Genomic DNA, 22,756 nt, shown 5'->3' on the forward strand with positions numbered 1-22,756 from the left:
CTTCACATTAGTTATGTGAAGTTGTTGCGTGTATCTTGTGAGAAAAAGGTAACTGATATTTAATTGCAAAAACAGAGAGTAGGCACGTATATTGATGTAGTCTTGCATGCTACACACTACCTAGTTGTCTTACGTGGTTATGATCAGTTGTTTAAAACCCCAACGGACAGCAGAGGAAGCTAGTAAGATTAACATGAAAAGGCAAAAGAAAGCGTGGTATTGAGAGAGCACATGAAACCCTATCATAAACTTCAGTCATAGACAGTTCTATGTATAGACCTCACTCCATGATCATAATGTTGATCTTGGGAAAAGGCGTTGAGGAACAATCTCAACATCATATGTGCAATATATTATATGCATAACACTCAAAAGACTAGTAAAAAGGCAAATAGGGTCCGATCGTATCCTTAAGCCCTAAACCTAAAACTAGTAGTTAGTCACGTGCGTGCGCTCCTAGTCCTTCATCTCTAACTTTGTCACCTTATTCCTATCTTCCTTAGTACTCTCTAAACCCTAAAGCATAGAGAGGACCCCTATATTTGCATCCAAGGTTCGCTTCCATATTTTCTTACTTTTCAAACAGCTCCTAGTAGACGTCTTGAGCTACATTTTTGCTCTATCTATGGAAAACCCTTATGACTCCATGGCTTCCTGTATTCCCAACTCAAGCACCTTGATACTGGAGGCTTGCTCTTGGAGGTCAATTTCTTCAATCATAACAAGAATTTCAAAGATGAGCTCCACCAATGGTACAAGGGCAGCTTGTGTTGATAGCTTCTTAAATCTCCATGACTTTCACAAGGCCACCATCCCCTGATAAGAATTTCAAGTCCTCTCATAAGGATTTCAAACACCCTGCCGGTCTTCAAGGATTCCAAGTCCTCTTCAAGGATTTCAAGTCCGCTGTCTTCCAAGATTTCCTCAAGGATTCAAGTTCCCAATAAGGATTTCAAGTCTCCTGATAAGGATTTCAAGCCTTTTATTGCTCTTCGTCACCCTGCAATCTCAAAGTGCAAACAAATATATGTGCTACAATAAGAACTTTAGGAATCGAACGTCAGTAGCCACTTGGGCGGGCAAACACTTGCATCCATCTGAGCTACTGCTGCAGACAGTCCCTTATTGTGTTAATGGATAATGAGGATGGGGTGGACTAGCTTTTAAAGGATTCTCCTTTTATTGCATGATTATTTCCAACTCACATGATTGTCCCTTCACCTTTGCAGTTGAATTGTGTTGTCGATGTTGTTGTTCTGCCACGTTGCATGTGGTGTTTTAACCTTTGGTGCTTATGGTGGTGAAATTTCTCCATTTAATTTTTCATTATTTTCACCTATAGATTGCTTATGCTATTGATTTTGAAAGTTTAATTGTTGGCTTTGGACATTGATGATTATTTGTGTGTTGAAGTGGATGCCATCATACATACTTGGCTGATCACATATGAGTGTATCAACTAGGTAGTAGATGTAGCAATTTGGTGGATGATCCATAAATATGGCTTCATAAAGAAATTATGTCACAAAATCGTGGGTTGGTATCTCAACCTTGATTTGTTTTACATCGTCTCGATCAAGAGTTACTTGCATCCTTTTGTCTATTGTACTCTCTTTGATATGATTTGCATATTGCTCTTGCATATGTGCTCTTGTTGCTTGATGTATGTGGCCATTGTCTAAGGTTTAGGGTTTCTAACTTTGATTGTATGGCATTGCAAAAAATACTCATTGGCGGAACATTGGTTGTCAATGTTGCTTGTCTTGAATATTGTCCTCATGCAAGATTTAACTATATCAGACGAATTCTCTGCTTCTTTGATCCTCTTGCATGTTTGATATAATAGTATGAAAGTGTCAATGTAATGCTTGTTCCTTCTTTTAGAGTGCTGAATTGATGTAATGCTTGTTCCTTCTTTTAGATTACAAATTAATGTCATGTTGAATTGTTGGCCTTATTTTCGTCTTTGCATATTTTGACATTTTAATCAAATAAGACCTCATGGCTTCAAAGTTGTTTCCAGAACTTTGCATAGTGTGTGATTTTGTTTAGAAATTCTTTAGTTGATATGCTGTCTAGATTAACTCTATTGAAAGCTTGGGCCAGCTTCAGAAATACCCTTCGCAGAGTTCCTCCCTCCTTTATCGATGAGATTGACAGGCGACCTATCATATGTAATAACAGTATACATGATGAGCATGGTAGGCAGCTTGGTTTGTCTCATTATATGCAGTGGTCCAGGTGGGAGAGAGGGCCTGCCGCCTCGGTAGGTTCTTGGAAAGCCTTCAAGAGGCTTCTAGAAGATCGTCAACAGCATAATCCATATCACTCGACACATTCAAAATATTTTCAAATATATCCTGTGACTTGATGAACTCATTCTATTCTTGGTCCACTACCTACAAGCAGATGTTACAAATCCTGAGAGCCAAAGCTTTAGCCAGCACCTTAGGAAGGTATTAAGCATGGTGATTGGCCTCCAATCCCCAAATTTTAACCATTCCTGGTGCTTCAGAAATAGTTTCACCAAAAATGACCCCTCAACATTGCATGATTAGCCATATCTATGAGATCACCTTTTAGCATGTCCCAAAAGGCAACAAATAACTCTGCTGTGAAACTGTCACGTACCAGAGACTTATCTTTTTCCATCATTGACACCACCTCCCTCAGTTCCTCCTCAACAAACGGGCAGCCCAACATACTTCTCTGGAAATTTCACACCCGCATTTGAACATCCTCCAGCATCTCCGTAAGGCATTCCTTCCACTACTAGTCATGTACATTGGCATCCCCAACTATTGAACTTAGTTTCAAGTGGAATACCTCCACCACATGCCAAAACTCAATGACTAAGTTACCTTGTTTATGTAGAAGCTAATCAATTCTTTCCCTGATACGCTTTCTCCAAACTGACTAGAAGAAAACTTTGGAGGGATAGTCACCCACTGACAATCAAAGTTGTTGGCTCTTCAGTTGAGACACCCTTGCATCTTCCAGCTCCTTGACTTGCAATGCAACCTCTGTTTCCACCAACGGGGTCCCCACAAACGGGCCTGCGGATACAAATCAAGTTTTCAATGCTGACCTGGCATAGAGCAACGCCTCTTCCTCATGGCTCTTGCACCCACATTGTTCTTTACACCATTTTACACCATTCTTGGGTCACCAAGAGGATAGTTTGGACTGATTTATCCCACTTGACACAGAGATCCACAAATCCGACCAGTCTTGAGCCATGTACTGTGAATTTGCTTGCAAAACACTTTACATTGCAGAAGGCCACTGTCAAATTTTAAAGACACCTCCAGTAACCTACACCATGAGACCATCAAAGAGAACCGCCAGCAGACTGACAAATGATATGGCAGGACTGAAGGCAAAATGTAGGAGACCCCAAAAGGGGCACATAGGCACGACCCTTCTTCTGAAACATACCGCGTGTCTATCTTACTCGCACAGAACTGAGACCCCTAGCAACGATTATTCCAGGAAAAGCCACCCATTCCCTGTTCATCTGATTTGGCATAGTCAAGAAGCCCCTAAGACAAAACTAAGTCCTCAAGCTTCCCTCTTAGCCCCAAAAAAAACTCCGCCCAAGGTGAGACAAAAGTAAGTTCCTTTAGAAGCTTTTCTCCACATGGTGATCTATCATGCACTCCTGCTTTGTCACTACAACCAAGTAGGTCAATGCTTGGTATCACTTCACTCAGCTTCCATTAAAGACCTTGGGAATCTCCTGGTCGGCAAGTTTGCTAGCTATATGGTGTCGTTGCTAAAGACCTTGGTAATCTTGTAGGGCTCGTTCCAACCAAGTTTGAGATTGGACTTGAGTGGCTCTTGATTCGCATTACACAACAAGACCAAACCTCTCTTAAGATTCGTCCAAACAATGTGCCGGTCATGCCAAGATTTCCTCCTTTTTTGGATACTTGTTGCAACCAAGCTACTTGGATGTGCACCTCATCTAGGTCAGGGAGTTGTTGCAATCATCTCTTGATTGCCACAAGTTTCCCAAGATGATGCTTGACCACCACTTAGAGACTTGGGACAAAAATTCCAAAGATGACATAGCCGCCAGGAACAAATGCCATTTTGAAAAGACGATTACCTTGTGATATGGGTGTCCCAATCTCATTGATGTGTGCTCACCATCTTGGTGAGAATGTACTTGAGAATGTTTTTAGTGGACTTGGCACATTAGGGATAGTAAGTTGTGGCAACTTGGTGCTTCACCATGAACTCAATCATTAGTGATTGGAATACATTCATAAAGTTGGATACTAACAATTGGACAACAATAACTTCAAATGATATATTCAAAGATGGATATTGTGCTACCAGTCGAGTTGTCTTGTAGGGCCTTAGCTTCTACCTACTTGGTAGCATAATGTGTGGCCACATATGTATTTGTTTAGTGTGAACTAAGCCACATTTTTCAAAGGCCTAATGCAATCCAAAGTAATCAAAGCCTTGGATGTAGTGACATGTGGCGCTACGGGAGTAAGCGACATGTTTGTTTAATAAAACATCACATTCAACACACCAAGCATGCGTATCCCATAACAAACACAAACCTGCTTGAAAAACTTGTTGAGCTATTAGCTCACCATCACAGTGACCTCTAGTAGGTTCGATATGCACCTTGTTGAGCGCTGTTGCCTGTTCATGCAATAGCACCCAATGCCACAATACTCCATCAAGCTATATTTCGAGGCTTTCAAAGTAAACTGTCTGTTCTTGTCTTAGGAGATCTTCTCAAGAAATGTACCTTGTGATACTATGACATTTGTCATCCTCGGTGCTTGAAAATACAAACAATTGTACATTTGGGGGCTCGATTGTGGCTTCCTGGTTTTGATTTGGGGTCACTGGGTAAACATGACAAGCAATCTGTATGTGCATGGGATTTTCCAAGCTTGTGAATGATCTTCAAATTGAACTCTTATAATAGTAGCATCCACCTCATCAAGTATGACCCCTAAATCACTATCTTGTTCATCTAATACAACAAAGCTTGGTGGTCAACATAGAAGACAAATGGATTACCAAGCAGATAGTGCGGCTTCATGCTTGATAATGCTATAGTCAAGTGCTCTTATGAACCGCTTGGCATATTGGGTAGTCTAGCCTACCATCTGGCTGTGCCAAAATAATGCCAATTGCATAGCCTAAAGCATCCACAAGGACATGGAAACTACATCCACATGGGTTGTTTGAGAATAAGTGTTTGGTTTGCTCATTTATTGAGTTCATGAAATGTTGCAAACAACTCCTTGGTCCATTGAAAATGAGTATCCTTCTTGGTCATGTCACATAGAGGTTAGCAAAATCCTTCACTAACCTCATGTAGAAGTTGTTCAATCCAACAAAGGATTTGAGTTGTGTTAGATTCTCTGGTTCAGTTATTTGCTTGATTGCTTGGATCTTAGTTAGCTTAGTCTAAATGCGTTCCTTGAAAATTAAGTGACCAAGCAATACACCAATCTATACATGAAAAACACACTTGGATGGGTTCAGGGAGATGCCTACCTACACTTGGCAAAAAGTTTTTCAAGACAAGTAAAATGCATGAACATTGCCTAGTATGAACAAAAATCATCCAAGTAAATGGTAATAAGCTCGGTCAAATAATCTCAAAAAGTCACACCATGAACCTCTAAAAAGTTGATGGTGCATTACATAGACCAAATGGCATGACTTTACAGGCATATGCAACCCATTATATGATAAATGGAGTCTTATGCTGATCCTTAGGTGCTGAATAAATTTGTGCCCATTGTAGCCATCCATAAATGAGTATATCTCATGTCTCGGAAATTGGTAAAGTATACCATCAGTGAAAGGGATTGGAGAAGGATGTGGCACTATCTAGGAATTAAGGTCCTGTAATCCATAAACGAGTACATCTCATGTCTTGCAAATTGGTCAGCTATACTATTAGGAAAGGGATCAGAGAAGGATGTTGCACTGTTTGGGCATTGAGGTTCCTATAATCCACACAAACTCAAAGCTTGCCATTTGTCTTGAGAACCAGCATGAATAGAGTTCGGAGTTGTAGCAGCTCGTTTGAGAGCCAGTCGGGTCATTGCAGAGGAGCGTCGATGAGCTGATTTCGTCGGCTGAGCATTGAAGGAGAAGGCTGTCCGCTGTGGTCTTTGGAAGCTAACCGTTGTTGTCTAGAGTTCGGAGTATCTGTTGTAGCGGCTTGCAGTTGCCCTCAGGTGCAGTGATTGCTGGTAGGCGCTGCTGTGGAGCAGAGACCAGCGGGATCCATAGGAGTTGAGGCTATCGAGATACCCATCTGTAGGAGCCGCTCAGTTGTCCATCGTTGTGAGCAAGGCTAACTGCTGCAACGCTAGTGTCGTAGGCTGTGTCGCTTGCCTTTGGAGATTCAGCTACTTGTTGTAGTTTGTTGCATAGAGTAGTTGCCTTTTTCTTGCTTGCTGTTGTAGATTCGGCTGCTTGCTTGTCATGGCCGTGCTGGAGCTTGCTTGTGCTTTGCTTGTTGCATAGGTCATTTGGCTTGTTTTGCTTTGGCTTGCATGTGCTGCTTGTCGACTGTAGAAGAGTTGCTGTAGTTTGCTAGCTTTGTAGACTGGCTACTATGGCGATGGCGGCTCAATTGTGGTAGTTCCTAAGGCCGGCTTATGTCCCCTTTGAAAAAGAGATCAGACAACAGCCATAAGGACCTGAAGCAAAAGATTGAAGACTCTTTCCTAAACTAGAATAGAACTCTCAAGAAAATTGAAGCTTATCCTCTCAAGAATGAACATCAACACGAAAAAAATCTACATCTAATATAGGAGAGCTAGGACCTAAGCTCTAATACCATGTCAAAAAGAGGGATCGAGCTCTCCTAGTCATGAAACAACATCCTAACACAACACTAATCTAAGGAGGATGCAACCTAAGTGCAAACATGATGAAGAGAGTGCTCATGACATGTACCTCAAGTCAATTAGGTTCCAAGATAGATTAGCTTGGACTCATAAAGAGAATCTTTAGATAGTGCAAAGTGCTTGGTTGATATTACTTCAAATGAACCTCCCTTTTATAGGTGAGGGTACTTACATCCATTTTCTTGCTCACATGTGGGATATCTCCTCCATGCCATGTGGTAGCTTGCCCTTTACTCATACCTTTGCTCTATATGTGCTCATGGCACCATAACCCTCCATCTAACACTGACAATGATGTTAGGCATGGTGGATATTGGGACGGAAGATTTTGAAAAAACCCACATGTAGAGTGGGTTTCTCATAGAAAATTCCCTCATAACTGTTATTTAATAGGGGACTATACTTAAAGAAAACCTCTCATAACCCCTCTTCATGGGGGGTGTTTCCAAAGAAACTCATTTGAAGGAAGCAGTTTATCATGAAACTACCTTGGACTTTGAAGAAATGTTCTCACCACCCCACTTCATGGGGGTTTCTACAAATAAAGCCATTTGTAGGAAGTCTTTCAAGGTATTTTCACCGACGAAACTATCTTGGACAACATTTAAAGATGTCACAACTTTCACATCCAATGTCCAAATATAGTCATTTAGCCACTCAAATCGAACAAAAAGGCCATTTGAGCACATCTACAAGGTTTAAAGTTATAAATTATATCATTTCTAGTCTTAAATTTTGAATATAATTTTTAAGAGTATAAAATGGTCATAATATATATTTAGTCTTAGCACTTTTTAGTGAAATAATCATTGATTCTAATGATTGATGAAGCCTGTGATGAGAGCCACAAGAAGTGATAAGAAAACTATATGGAGAGGAGTTATAATAAGCTATGATTTGATGGAAGCACATAATTTAATTATTGGGTCATTGTTTTTGCCTTGGTTTTTCATGCTTTCTAATTGTGCTTAATTCATAGAATAGACAATTTATAAAGTTCCTTCTAAACACTCTAGAAATGTCCGACAAATTGCATTCTACTAAACATTCCAGAATGAAAATGAAGAGATAGGACTTACCACGGTAGTTTCTCTACAAAAAACTCCTTGAGTGTATTGCTAATCTTGAACTGCTCATAAACCTTGCTCATACAATTTTGCTTAGAGGAAGTGCAACTCCATAAATGGGCACTTATATGCTCCTAGGTTGTACCTAAGTTGAGATCCTACGTTGGTTCTAGAACTAGGTGTTCAAAACCAAGCTCACTGATTGCTACCTTTGGCTCTTGCATTCACCAGTCACATCTTCAATGAAGTGACTAGGATAAAGATGTTGTTGCTCTATCAATTTTTCGTCCTTCTTTTTCTGCTTAAGGTCAGTAGCCTCTTGGAATATGTTTCTCTCTCCCACATGTTAGATTATCATTTCCATCAGTCAAGACTCAACATTCTAAGGAAATTGATCTTTGATTCCAAGTGTTTGCATCGACAACTACTCAAATCTTTGCTTCAATTAGTGGGGATTTGTACCTCGGTATCCCTAGTTTTGATTGTCATGATCTTGAAACTCTAATCATGCAACACCTTGGCACTTTTCAACCATGGTCTACCAAATAGAAGTGGATAGGCATTCATTTCCATCGAGATGGCAATCGGAATTATTATGTAGAGCACTCCTTCAATAGTGATAACTACATCTGACATCATAACTTTGTGCAAAATACATTCATACTAGCAAACATGCGTATGCATGGAATCAAACATAATCACCTGCAAACCATTCAGAGGTGTGCACGCTCTCTTGTGTGTAGCCTTGTGCCAAGCAAGACCTACAAAGGATAATTGGATATTCTCATGCGAACCTTCAATGTTAGCAATGTCCCCTTCCATTTGAAAAGAAAATGTCATGTACTATGAACTCGACATGCCTATGCGGCAGCAAGACACTAAATTACTTGGACAACTTAATCACTTGTTGCGAGCAGGTGTACACACCACCAGTGACATCGAAACAATTGTACTATCATCAACCACCTATTAAAGAGAAAGTGCCCTATCTTTTCTACACAAACACAACAAAAGAAATTCACAACCATGACGTGTTTCAAAGGCTGGCAACAGACGCTCATTGCATTCATGTTAGACATAAAACATGCAGCAAAACAATAAGGATTCCATCGGGCCCAAAATCCTCTAGAGGTTTGCACAAAGAACTACAATTGAAATCCAACATGATAGTTGAAATCTGCTCAGGCAACCTTGACATTCCAAATGGCCTTGTGAATGGAGCTGATGCTATCTTTAAAGATGCGTTGTTGGATACAAAACCCCCGATTGTTTGGGTTGAGTTTACTAATCCAAATTAGGGAAGCGTATATGCACAACACACCAATGCCTCTTCAAACAAGACCCTGACCTTGTAAATTGCACGTGAGTTCTAGATTGGAAAAAATGACCTCAACAACGTTTGCAGGCACAATTACCAATACAACCAGTTGTAGCACGCACAATTCATCATGCACAAGGGCTTTCAATGGACTCCCTTGCATTTGACCCATTAGGAATAAAGGTCCACGGGCTTATCTACACAACACTCTCTCTCATACACGATTTCAGAAGGCTTTTTAGTCATCCTCCAATGCTGCTATCATCCGAGCCACATACTATTATAGGACATAGCCCATGCTCTTCTTCAACCCGATGAACTCGGATAAGAACCTGCATGCCGTCCTTTTTTCCCTCCAAAAATTAGGGTCTGTTTATATTATATTAGAAAAGTATCGTATCTATCTTTATATCTCTTCCCTGATAAACCAAAAAGGAAGGATGGTCATATCATGCGTTCTGAAGTCAAGATTCAAAACAAAAATTCCGACTGTCAACTTAATCACATAGCAGATAAGAATAACATTTTTGGATGTCATCTTCTTCTTCCTTGGGAGCCACTGTGTCGAGCTTGCATACTACTCTGAGGATTATTGTGCTTGGGATAGCTGGAGGGAGAAGGCGACCCTAGATGGAGTGGACTCTTCGTCGATAGAAAGCATTCAAACGTGTGCTTGTTGTAGTAGCAGAGGTAGTGGGAGGATTAGGTGGTGTCACGATGGTATCAACAATGCTCTTCACAACAAGTGTCTCAGAAGTCTTGGTAGGGGGATAGATACAGTACTAGAAACCAACGGTCTATCACCAACTGGGAGATACTCGAAATTCGGAGTAGATGTCTCATGCTTGACCTTGTAGGTTGCATTAGCAGGATCATTTCTAGAGACAAGGCGTGTAGGAACAAGTATTCTCTATTGGAGGCTAAAGTGCCAAAGTTAAGCGAGGCCCCGCAATGTCGGTTTCTCTTTGGAAGAGGAGGGGGAACCTATGATAGCACAGTCGTTGCTGGTGGGGGTATTGGTGAGGTCATCCTTTAGCGGCACAGGTTGTTCTGAGTCGAGATGGGTCTTCTCCTTTTCTTCCACTTTTGCAATTAAAACCCGAGCTTGCTCCAAGATCATGGCAGGATTGAAGGCAAATGTAGGAACCCCCAAAAGGGCACATAGGCACGACCCTTCTTCTGAAACATACCACGTGTCTATCTTACTCGCACAGAACTGAGACCCCTAGCAATGATTATTTCAGGAACCACCCATTCCCTATTCATCTGATTTGGCATAGTTAAGAAGCCCCTAAGACAAAACTAAGTCCTCAAGCTTCCCTCTTAGCCCAAAAAAAAACTCTGCCCAAGGTGAGACAGAACTAAGTTCCTTTAGAGCCTTTCCTCCACATGGTGATCTATCATGCACTCCTGCTTTGTCACTACAACCAAGTAGGTCAATGCTTGGTATCACTTCACTCAACTTCCATTAAAGACCTTGGGAATATCTTGGTCGTGTGAGTTTGCTGGCTATATGGTGTCGTTGCTAAAGACCTTGGTAATCTTGTAGGGCTCATTCCAACCAAGTTTGATATTGGACTTGAGTGGCTCTTGATTCGCATTACACAACAAGACAAGCAAACCTCTCTTAAGATTCATTCGAACAATGTGCCGATCATGCCAAGATCTCCTTTTTTGGATCACTTGTTGCAACCAAGCTAGTTGGAAGTCCACCTCATCTAGGTCAGTGAGTTGTTGCAATCATCTCTTGATTGCCACAAGTTCCCCAAGATGATGCTTGACCAGCATTTAGAGACTTGGGACAAGAATTCCAAAGACGCCATGGCTGCTAGGAACAAATGCCATTTTTAAAAGATGGTTACCTTGTGATATGGCCAGAGTGCAGCATAGCGGTGTCCCAATCTCATTGATGTGTGCTCACCATCTTGGTGAGAATGTACTTGAGAATTTTTTTAGTGGACTTGGCTTGACCATTGCACCAAGGATAGGGTAAGTTGTGGCAACTTGGTGCATCACCACGAAATCGATCATTAGCGATTGAAATACATTCATAAAGTTTGTTACTGACAATTGGACAACCATGATATTTTCAAAGATGAACTTCGTTGTGCTACGAGTCGAGTTGTTTTGTAGGGCCTTGACTTCTGCCCACTTGGTGGCATAAGGTGTGGCCGCAATTATGTATTTGTTTATTGTGAACTAAGCCACATTTTTCAAAGGCCTAATGTAATCCGAGACCCATATTGCTTTCCATGGCTGGCTTGGATGTAGTGACATGTGACACAATGGGAGTAAGTGACATGTTCATTTGATAAAACATCACATTCAACACACCAAGCATGCATATCCCATAACAAACACAAACCTTCCCAAAAAACTTTTTGAGCTATTAGTAGCTCAGCACAAAATTGACCTCCACTAGGTCCAGTATGTGCCTTGTTGAGCACCATTGCAAATTCATGCAATAGCACCCAATGTCAAAATACTCCATCTGCTCCTTAGAGATATAACTACCCATGAATCACGCTATATTTCTAGGCTTTCAAAGCAAACTGTTAGTACTTGTCTCGGGAGATCTCTCAAGAAATGTATCTTGTGATAAATACTATGACATTTCATCATCCTTGGTCCTTGAAAAAAAGAAACAATTGTACATCTGGGAGCTTGATGTGGCTTTCTAGTTTTGATTTGGATCACTGGGTAAACATGACAAGCAGCCTATACCTGCATAGAATTTTCCTAGCTTGCAAATGATCTTGAAATTGAACTCTTATAATAGTAGCATCTACCTCATCAAGTGTGACCCCTAAATGACTATCTTGTTTATCTAATACAACAAAGCTTGGTTGTCAACATAGAAGACAAATGGATTATCAACAAGTAGATAGTGCGGCTTCATGCTTGAAAATGCTATAGTCAAGTGTTGTTATGAACTGCTTGGTACATTGGGTAGTCCAACCTACCATCTGGCTATGCCAAAATAATGCCAATTGAATATTTGCTCATTCATTGAGTTCATGAAATGTTCCAAACAACTCCTTGATCCATTGAAAATGTGAGTATCCTTCTTGGTTATTTCACATGGAGGTCAGCATAATCCTTCACTAACCTCATGTAGAAGTTGATCAATCCAACAAAGGATTTGAGTTGTGTCAAATTCTCTAGTTCAGTTATTTGCTCGATTGCTTGGATCTTAGTTAGTTCAGTCTAAATGCCTTCCTTGGAAATTAAGTGACCAAGAAATACAATAATCTTTACATGAAAAACACACTTGGATGGGTTTAGGGAGATGCCTACCTACTAGTACACTTGGCAAAAAGTTCTTCAAGACAAGGAAAATGTATGAACATTGCCCAATATAAACAAAAATCATCCAAGTAAATGATAATAATAAGCTCAGTCAAATAATCTAAAAAAGTCTCAACCATGAAACTCTAAACAAGTTGATGGTGCATTACATAAACCATATGGCATGAATGTACAGCAATATGCACCCCATTCTATGATAAATGAAGTCTTATGTTGATCCTTAGGTGTTGAATAAATTTGTGCCCACTGAAGCCATCCATAAATGAGTATATCTCAGGTCTTGCAAATGGTCAAATATACCATCAGTGAAAGGGATCAGAGAAAGATGTGGCACTCTCTAGGCATTAAGGTTCCTGTAATTCTTAAACGAGTACATCTCATGTCTTGCAAATTGGTCAAGTATACCATCAAAAAAGGGATAAGAGAAGGATGCAACACTGTCTAGGCATTGAGGTTCCTCTAATCCACATAAACTCAAAGCTTGCCATTTGTCTTGAGCACCACCAAGATCGGGAACAACCAATCACTTCGATCAATTGCGTGAATGAAGCCTATTTAGATCTATTGGCCTAGCTCAACTTTGACTTCTTGGCATAGTTTTGATTCATCCTATATTTTTGCTAATGCATCGGCTTGGCATATGGTATATACAAAATCTAATGTTGGTAGATCTCAGGTGGCACTCCCCATAAATTGGTATAGCTCCATACAATATTGCAAGAAAAGAATTTTGACTACCTGAAGGGGATCATCCAATAAATGGGGGGGTGGCCCTTTTTTTGAGCAAAAACCTCTGAGCCTATTAGGGCATGTTACTAAAAGAATATTTCTCAAAGATACTATATGTTTATCCATAAATCTTGGGACAAAGATGGAGAACTTCATCTAACAATGACAATGATGTGAGGCATGGTGGATACTAGGATGGAAAGATTTTGAAAAAACCCACGTGTAGAGTGGGTTTCTCATAGAAAATGCCCTCATAACTCTTATTTGATAGGGAGTATACTTGAAGAAAACCTCTCATAAACCCTCTTCATGGGGGGTTTGGCAAGGGAATCCACAATCTGGGGTGGTTTCTCCTTGGCTTGGAGTTACTACAGGAAGAACTCTTGGCAATATGGAGCAATTTTAACAATATAGCTACTATCATGAGGCTGAGGTTCATGTTGTAGAATGTTTCCCATGCTTGGGTCATCTCCAAGCTTGAGCACTTGATGAAACTTGGCTAAGTTTGGGACTTGATTAATGAGGATTTGTTTGGCTCGATCGACTATAGGATTGAATTCAAGTTTTGTGGTAGGACTGCTGTTGGTGCCTTCCCTTTTATTCCTTAGCAAGGTTGGATGCCACCTATTTCTGCTCCTTCCCATTGATGTCCTTGGTTTGTGGTGGGGTCATTCTTTGGGACTGGCAGGTGTGTTCCCTTTTATTCCTTAGCAAGGTTGCATGCCACCTATTTCTTCTCCTTCCCATTGATGTCCTTGGTTTGTAGTGTGGTCCTTCTTTGGGACTAGCAGGTGCATTTCTTTGGTGAGCGTGTGCAAAAATGGCGAGCACTCTCTCTCTCTCTCTCTCTCTCTCTCTCAGTCCCTTGTCACATTCCCATTGAAATGAATTAGTTTTTCTTGTCATATTGTGCTGTGACATTCTGTGTGTGTGTGTGTGTGTGTTTAGATTTAATAATCCCATCAATAAATGAACCATACAATCAATTCAATCACATAGAATAGCTTTAAAAATTATTTAGAAATTACACAGTTATGGAGAATAAATACTTGAAAATCTTAAATATAGTTTTATTTCAGAAGTATAACAGCCAAACCTTGGTAGGGTTACAAAATAAGTACACAAGTGTCGAATCTGTTCGGTAGTCCAGACTCCGAGGTTAGGGTCCACTTACCTACCACCATCCAAACCAACCATTTGTTAGAACAACAAAGTTGAGCTTGGGTAGATAGGTAATGCCTGTATTCCCTGGCTTGTTATCGCTTTACCTCTAAAAACTTGACCTAACCTTTCAGATCCTATAAGAAAGAAGAATTAACTAGATCAATTTAAGAATAAAAATTAAATGTACATAAATTGCTTGATTGGGAAATTCTAAATTAGAGAAAAAAATCCACATAATGCTAAGTGACCTATACAAGGTAGAAAATGGATCTCTATGATAAGTGTAAAAAAGTGTTTTTTCAAATTTATGCCATAAGTAGATGTATACTCGAAATTCACATGAGCTTGGATCCATTGTTTTTGCACACAAAACTAGTAGTTAGAAATCAAAGGAAAGAGTAGCCATTACTAATTTGAGAAACAATTGTATGGTACTAGCCCAACCAAAGGCTAGCTGATCGCTTTACCTAAGAACTTGACCTAACCTTTTAGATCTTATAAGAAAGAAGAATCAACTAATCAAAATGTACATAAATTGCTTGATTGGGAAATTCTAAATTAGAGCAAAAGATCCACATATAATGTGTGATTACAAAACAAGGGGGCTAAACTGCACACATAAGAAGAAACATCATCCAAGTTAGACCAAGAGAAGAAACACGATCTTATGAGAAAAATTTAAACCTTTTTAAAGGGAGTAGTCCATACCCTTTTTAGAAAAAATTAAATATGGGGGGTAATCCTCACCCATCTTTGCACAACATGGGTGATTTTTTTGAGGTAAAATAAACCCATTTGCTTAAGAATTTCTATATGTATTAGTGGCAATTGATTGATTTAACCAACAAATAATTTAAGGCAATTTATTGATGGAAAAATAGGGGAGAACATCTAACCAGGGGAATTGAAAAGATTGGTATTAGATGATAACTACAAAAAGCTAAAGGAATTACAATTAGGTGAGGGGAGTCATCCACACCCTCCCTAAAAATAACCTAAAAGTATTAAATAAGGAACTATCCTTCATCATCTTTTTAACACATAAATTATTGTAATAGGTTCAAAAAAGGAAAATAAGCAACAAAAAACTAGTTAACCCTACAGTTGACTACACAAAAGAACCTTAAAAGGAATGGAAAATTAAGAGCACCTTTATGATAAGGTTTTTTAAAGAAAGAAACGTGTCTAAAGCAAGTGCTACCACGCCTCATCACATAGCTTCAAAGAAAATGAAGACTCATGACAAGTTATCACGTAGGGTGGAAGCATGAAGTGAACAAGACTTAGAGATGGGAGTGATCAAGAATTGTACGCGTCATCCTTCGCAGTCTTGTCATGTGTGTTTAAGTTGCTACTCAATGGCGTGAACTAGCTTTGATTACCTTTGCAGGTAAGCATCGTAGGGAAGCCATAAGGAGGCCATAAGGAAACCTATGGGTGATGGCCTTAGAGAAGCAAGAAGCTCGATGAACAGAATGAATACACTTAATAAACATTGAAGTGCCAACTAGAGTAACTGTTAAACGGCTATGTCAATGAAGAAATGGTGAACCCTGCCAAGTCTTTATGCTATATGCCAAGTTGAAAAGATGAGTGAACTAATACCGAGCGATGAAAGCAAAATGGAGTAAGAAAAAATAGGTAACACATAAAGCAACGATATGCAAATGAATAAATGATGGAACCTAAGCACGGCCAGTACCAAAAGTAATATGACATGGTGGCGGAAGATCTGTGAGAGAAGGGTGGTCCACTAAGAGGTTTGTTCAAGTCAGCCTAGATTCTAGTGACCAAAGAAGGTTGTAGAGTAGGACGAAAGTTTGCAAGGCAAAGAGCAAGAGGACGAACACCAAATAGGGTCGCAATTAGATGCAATGTCTAGCTTAAGAGGGAGTTGAAGCTACAAGGATGGAGGAGGAAAGGAAAAATAAAATCGACAAGGATAAAGAGAGTGAGTAGGAGGCATACGAAGATGGGCACCTGAGATGGACGACTGGCTATAATGAGAGATTGTAGAAGTTTGTGGGGGTCTAAGGGCCAAAGTGCACATAAATAATAGCAGTGCTATGAGACGTTTGTACCCTGTTTGTACAAGAAGCAAGAGGACAATTATGCGAGGGAAGGGTGGTAGTGGGGGTTAACTTTGTATATGCATGTTGGGATTAAGTCATAGGTGTGAGAGTCAAGGGTTTATGTGAGTGAAAGGGGGGGGGTGTGGGGGGGTATTATAGTGTGGGCAAAAAGGCAAAAACCGGGGGGGTATGAAGAGTATATGGTATGAAGGTTAGAGGTGAGTTGTCGCACAAGATAGGAGTAAATTTTTATCAGGGGAATCAGACCATTAGTTAGAGTTTAAGGGAAGGGTGGGGAAAAGTAGAGGGGGTCCAACTTAAAAGACAAGGGGGGATTAAAGAGCCTAAATTATGGCAAAAAAAGAAAGGCTCTTCATACATATTGCATCAAACTGATGAAAGACAAATCCTATACGGATTTACAAGGTAAATTAAAGGGTGCCATTAAGGTTAACATATTTGTGCAAGCACAAATTATGGGCAGAATCATGATTCAATGTGTGTGTGTGTGTGTGTTAGGGATTAACCCATGACAAAAAAAGAGGGGGACTTATCCTAAAAAGGCCATTGAGGGCTTCTAGATTACATAAATATTCAAAATGAGGTTGAAAAGCTTATGTACACCAAACATGAGATTCAATCAAGTGTAAAAAGAGTGATGTGTGGTTATGTGTGTGTGGTGTAAGTGGTCGTATGGCTGGGGGGGTAAAGGTGTGTGTACACTAGGAGCATTCTATGTAGTGGTAATGTGTGTGTGTGTCCCACTCCCAACCCAGAGGGTAAGTCCACATGGTGGGGAGTTATCCCACCATGTGGCACTTACTCCCCACCTAATAGTATGCTAAGTGACCTATACAAGGTAGAAAATGGATCTCTATGATAAGTGCAAAAAAATGTTTTATCAAATTTATGCCATAAGTAGATGTATACTCGAAATTCACATGAGCTTGGATCCATTGTTTTTGCACACAAAACTAGTAGTTAGAAATCAAAGGAAAGAGTAGCCATTACTAAATTGAGAAACAATTGTATGGTACTAACTCGACCAAAGGCTAGTTGGGAGATCACTGTGTGTGTTTAGATTTAATAATGCCATCAATAAATGAACCATACAATCGATTCAGTCATAGAATAGCTTTAAAAATTATTTAGAAATTACACAGTTATGGAGAATAAAAACTTAAAGAGCTTAAATATAGTTTTATTTCATAAGTATAACAACCAAACCCTAGTAGGGTTATAAAATAAGTACACAAGTGTCGAATCTGTCCGGTGTCTAGGCTCCGAGGTTAGGGTCCACTTACTTGCCACCATCCAAACCAACCATTTGCTATAACAATAAAGTTGAGCTTGGGTAGATAGGTAATGCCTATATTCCGTGGCTTGTTATCGCTTTACTTAAGAACTTGACCTAACCTTTCAGATCCTATAAGAAAGAAGAATCAACTAGATCGTTTTAAGACTAAAAATTAAATGTACATAAAGTGCTTGATTGGGAAATTCTAAATTAGAGCAAAAAATCCACATATAATGGGTGATTACAAAATAAGGGGATTAGTCTGCACACATAAGAAGAAACATCATATAAAATAGACACCAAGAGCAGAAGCACGATCTTATGAGAAAAATTTAAACCTTGTTAAAGGGAGTACTCCACACCCATCTTTGCACAACATGGGCGATCTAGACAAATATTGTTTTTAGAGGGAAAATAAACCAATTTGCTTAAGAATGTCTACATGTATTAGTGGCAATTAATTGAGTTAACCAACCAATAATTTAAGGAGATTTATTGAAGGAAAAATAGAGGAGAACATCTAACCAGGGGAATTGAAAGATTGGTTTAAACAAGGAAAAAGATTTAATAAAAAATAAAAGAAATAGAATGAAAAAATTAAACCAAAACTTGTTAAGGAAGGGGAAAGGTGATTTAGTCCCAATAATTTAAGGAAACAACAACAAATTTCTCTATTAAACTAATTAGACAAAGAATTAAAAGAAATTGAATTACTTTGAAAATAGCAATTTGGTTGACTCTTTGAAAACATTAATTTGAATTGATCACTTTACATTATACCGTAAGTTTTACTACAAAGGCAGTAAAGAAAATTTAAATTTAGACAATAATTAAGAAAAGAACTTTAAGGGACACCAAAATTAGATGATAACTACAAAAAGCTAAACGAATTACAATTGGGTGAGGGGGGTCATCCACACCATCCCTAAAAATAACCTAAAAGTATTAAAGAAGGAACTATCCTTCATCATCTTTTAATCCATAAATTATTGTAATAGGTTAAAAGAAGGAAAATAAGCAACCAAAAACCACTCAACCCTACAATTGACTACACAAAAGAACCTTAAAAGGGATGAAAACTTAAGAGCACCTTTATGATAAGGTATTTTAAAGAAAGAAACGTGTCTAAAGCAAGTACTACCATGCCTCATCACGCGACTTCAAAGAAAATGAAGACTCACGACAAGTTATCACGTAGGGTGGAAGCACGGAGTGAACAAGACTTGGAGACGGGAGTGATCAAGGATGATCAAGAATTGTATGCGTCATCCTTCTCAGTCTTGTCATCATGTGTGTATAAGTTGCTACTCAATGGCATGAACCAGCTTTGATTACCTTTGTAGGTAAGCATCGTAGGGAAGCCATAAGGAAAGCTACAAGTGATGGCCTCAGAGAAGCAAGAAGCACGACGAATGGAATGAATCCCATTAATAAATGTCAAAAGTGCCAACTAGAGTAATTGTTAAACGGCTATGTCAATGAAGAAATGGTGAACCCCCCCAAGTCTTTACGCTATACGCCAAGTTGAAAAGACCAGTCAACTAATACCGAGCGATGAAAGAAAAATGGAGTAAGAAAAAAGAGGTAACACGTAAAGCAACGATATGCAAACAAATAAATGATGGAACTTAAGCACAGCCAGCACCAAAAGTAACATGACGGGGTGGCAGAAGACCTATGAGAGAAGGGTGGTCCACTAAGAGGTTTGTTCAAGTCGGCTTCGATTCTAGTGACCAAAGAAGGTTGCAGAGCAGGACGAAATTCCGCAAGGCAAAGAGCAAGAGGACGAACACCAAATAGGGTCACAATTAGATACAATGTCTAGCTTGAGAGGGAGTCGAAGCTACAAGGATTGAGGAAGAAAGGAAAAACAAAATCGGCAAGGATAAAGGAGGGATAAAGAGAGTGAGTAGGAGGCATACAAAGATGGGCACCTGAGATGGATGATTGGCCATGATGAGAGATTGTAGAAGTTTGTGGGGGTCTAAGGGCTAAAGTGCACATAAATAGCAGTGCTATGAGATGCTTGTACAAGAAGCAAGAGGAAAATTATGCGAGGGAAGGGTGGCAGTGGCGTTAACTTTGTATATGCATGTTGAGATTGAGTCATAGGTGTGAGAGTCAAGGGTTTGTGTGAGTCAAAGGGGGGGGGGGTATTATAGTGTGGGCAAAAGGGCAAAAAACCGGGGGGTATGAAGAGTATGTGGTATGGAGGTTAGAGGTGAGTTGTCGCACAAGATAGGAGTAAATTTTTATGAGGGGAATCAGACCATTAGTTAGAGTTTAAGGGAAGGGTGGGGAAAAGTAGAGGGGGTACAATTTAAAAGACAAGGGGGGTTTAAAGAGCCTAAATTATGGCAAAAAAAGAAAGGGTCTTCATATATATTGCATCAAACTGATGAAATACAAATCCTATACGGATTTACAAGGTAAATTAAAGGGTGCCATTAAGGTCAACATATTCGTGCAAGCACAAATTATGGGTGGAATCAGGATTGAGTGTGTGTGTGTGTGTGTTAGGGATTTACCCATGAGAAAAAAAGGGGGGGACTTATCCTAAAAAGGCCATTAAGGGCTTCTAGATTACATAAATATTTTAAATGAGGTTGAAAATCTTATGTTCACCAAACATGAGATTCAATCAAGTGTACAAAGAGTAATGTATGGTTATGTGTGTGTGTGTGTGTAAGTGGTCGTATGGCTAGGGGGGTAAAGGTGTGTGTACACTAGGAGCATTCTATGTAGTGGTAATGTGTGTGTTTGTAGCTACATCACATCCATAGAAAGAAATTATTAGTCTTCCTTGTCAATGTTAGTGCACTATGGTGTTCTCTTAGCCCATCTCTTTGTGCTCTCTTCCAAACAACGAGTATATTAAGTCTTACCTTCACATTCAAGGATTGGCATGAAGCTTGTCCATTCACTCAAAATAAGTCACTCCAAAAGTTGTTTTTATGTGAAATTGAGTGTGTAGCTACATCACATCTATAGAAAGAAATTATAAGTCTTCCTTGTCAATGTTAGTGCACTATGGTGTTCTCTTAGTCCCCTCTCTTCCAAACAACGATTATATTAAGTCTACCTTCACATTCAAGGACTGGCATGAAGCTTGTCCATACACTCAAAATAAGTCACTTGAAAAGTTGTTTTTATGTGAAATTGACAATTGAGATAACTTATAATGATGTAACCCCCTTCTCTCTGAATAGCTCATAAGCAACTTGATTGACCTAGCCATAACCTTAGTATGACCATGATCTCCATAGAAGTAGCATCGGATCTATGGTGGTCCTTGGATCTTACCTTTTTCATTTTCACCTTTGCCTTTGCCTTTGCCATATAGGTTCTGTTGTTACAGAGCATGGAAGCAATAGAAGATAGACACAATGAAAAGAAGTGCTCATAGAATGAAGAACTATGAGAGCCATATGTAGGGCATCTCTACATGATCACTGACATCATCGATGACTTCAGAGCTCCACAATCATCTCCTCAATTTGCTCCTAGATTCTCTCAATCATCCTATGTGGCTCTCCACCACCTAACTGTGCTTGTGGGCACCTAACTGTGCCTCTAGCACTCACACATAGAAACATAAGGTGTGCCTGAGGCATACACCTTGAGATATCCCAACAAACCCCCCCTCAAGGAAATGCCTCAGGCTATGTCAAGGATACATCTAGTCTCATAGTTTCTCATGCCATCTCATGGTGGTCAAGGATAAATCTATGGCTAGGTTCTCATGCTAGCAAGGGTTCCCTTGGGTGTAAGGTAAACAAAAAGGGATACAGAAAGACCTTCCAATGGTTATCTCCCCTACATGTACATGCACACAATGTCTGCAGGAGGTACCATGGAACAAAACATACACATGGCCTACATCATAAGGTGACCAGAGGTGTTTACAAAACACACAAAACACAATAGTTTATTTTCATTCATTTTGGAGGACTATCCAGGCTGAGTACCTTGACATAAAAAGAGAGATCTGGAGCATACATAGAGATGTGTTTTAAATGCATAATCTTCAAAGGATGCCTCATCTTGTGGAGGCTCATTAACTGTAAGTAGATTGTCTTTGAAGTTGCTTCCTTTTTGGCTCTGCAAAGAAACATTGGTGTCAACTATGGGCTGTGTGAGCATCACCATGTCCATTATGTCTTTGGCAGTTGTATCATAGACACCACTAGAAAAAATAAGAACACTTTCTCGAAGACCATCCGTTATAGCTTGGCGCTCCTGTGCGACACCCATACCAGCTAGATACTTGGACTCTGCTTCACCTTCTACCCGTTTTACTTGGAGAATCTTCTCAGAGTCTCCTTTATACTCAGATGCCACTCGTAACCTTTGAGCGGCATTGATTTCATTCATAGCCCGCCTGACTGCAGCATCTGGTATGATATCAACTATCAAAGTCTGTTCTATGCTGTAACCGTATGCACCCATCACCTTCTCAAGCTCTTCTGAGACAGCTTTAGCAACTTCACGCTTTTGCTCAAAGAGATCATCTAAATTCATTTTCGGTACACAAGCTCTGACAACATTAAACACATATGCTTCACATGCGACTACTTTTGTGAAAACGAATTGCAGCAGCTGGTTGCAATGCAGGAAAGATGTTTTCAAGGGGAACGCGATGCTCTCCGAGAGGCTTAATGCTCTTGCCCAACACGATGCTACCTGATTAGATGCAGCACTCAATACTCAGATCAATGATGCGGTGATTGCCAGAAGCGCTAGCTACAACTGAAGCAAGCCTTAACTGGAAATCATCACCCAGGTCAGACTACGCTCCTCGCCTGTATCTGAAAAAAATCGAAGCCCAATGGGTGCAGGTGAACCGCTTGAGGTACACGGAGCAGTCTCGTTGAGAGCTCAGTTATTAAACATGGAGG

At 39.8% G+C, this 22,756-nt stretch overlaps 1 pseudogene; it reads right to left on the reverse strand.

Annotated features, from left to right (window-relative positions):
• Positions 1-636: 636 nt before the first annotated feature.
• On the reverse strand, positions 637-22,409 carry LOC147905590 (protein PPLZ12 pseudogene; annotated as a pseudogene).
• Between the last annotated feature and the right edge of the window lie 347 nt (positions 22,410-22,756).

The sequence above is a fragment of the Dipteris shenzhenensis genome, chromosome 1, assembly GCF_047967505.1.
Source record: "Dipteris shenzhenensis isolate YYH24624 ecotype China chromosome 1, Dip_SZ_1.0, whole genome shotgun sequence".
NCBI classification, from domain to species: domain Eukaryota; kingdom Viridiplantae; phylum Streptophyta; class Polypodiopsida; order Gleicheniales; family Dipteridaceae; genus Dipteris; species Dipteris shenzhenensis.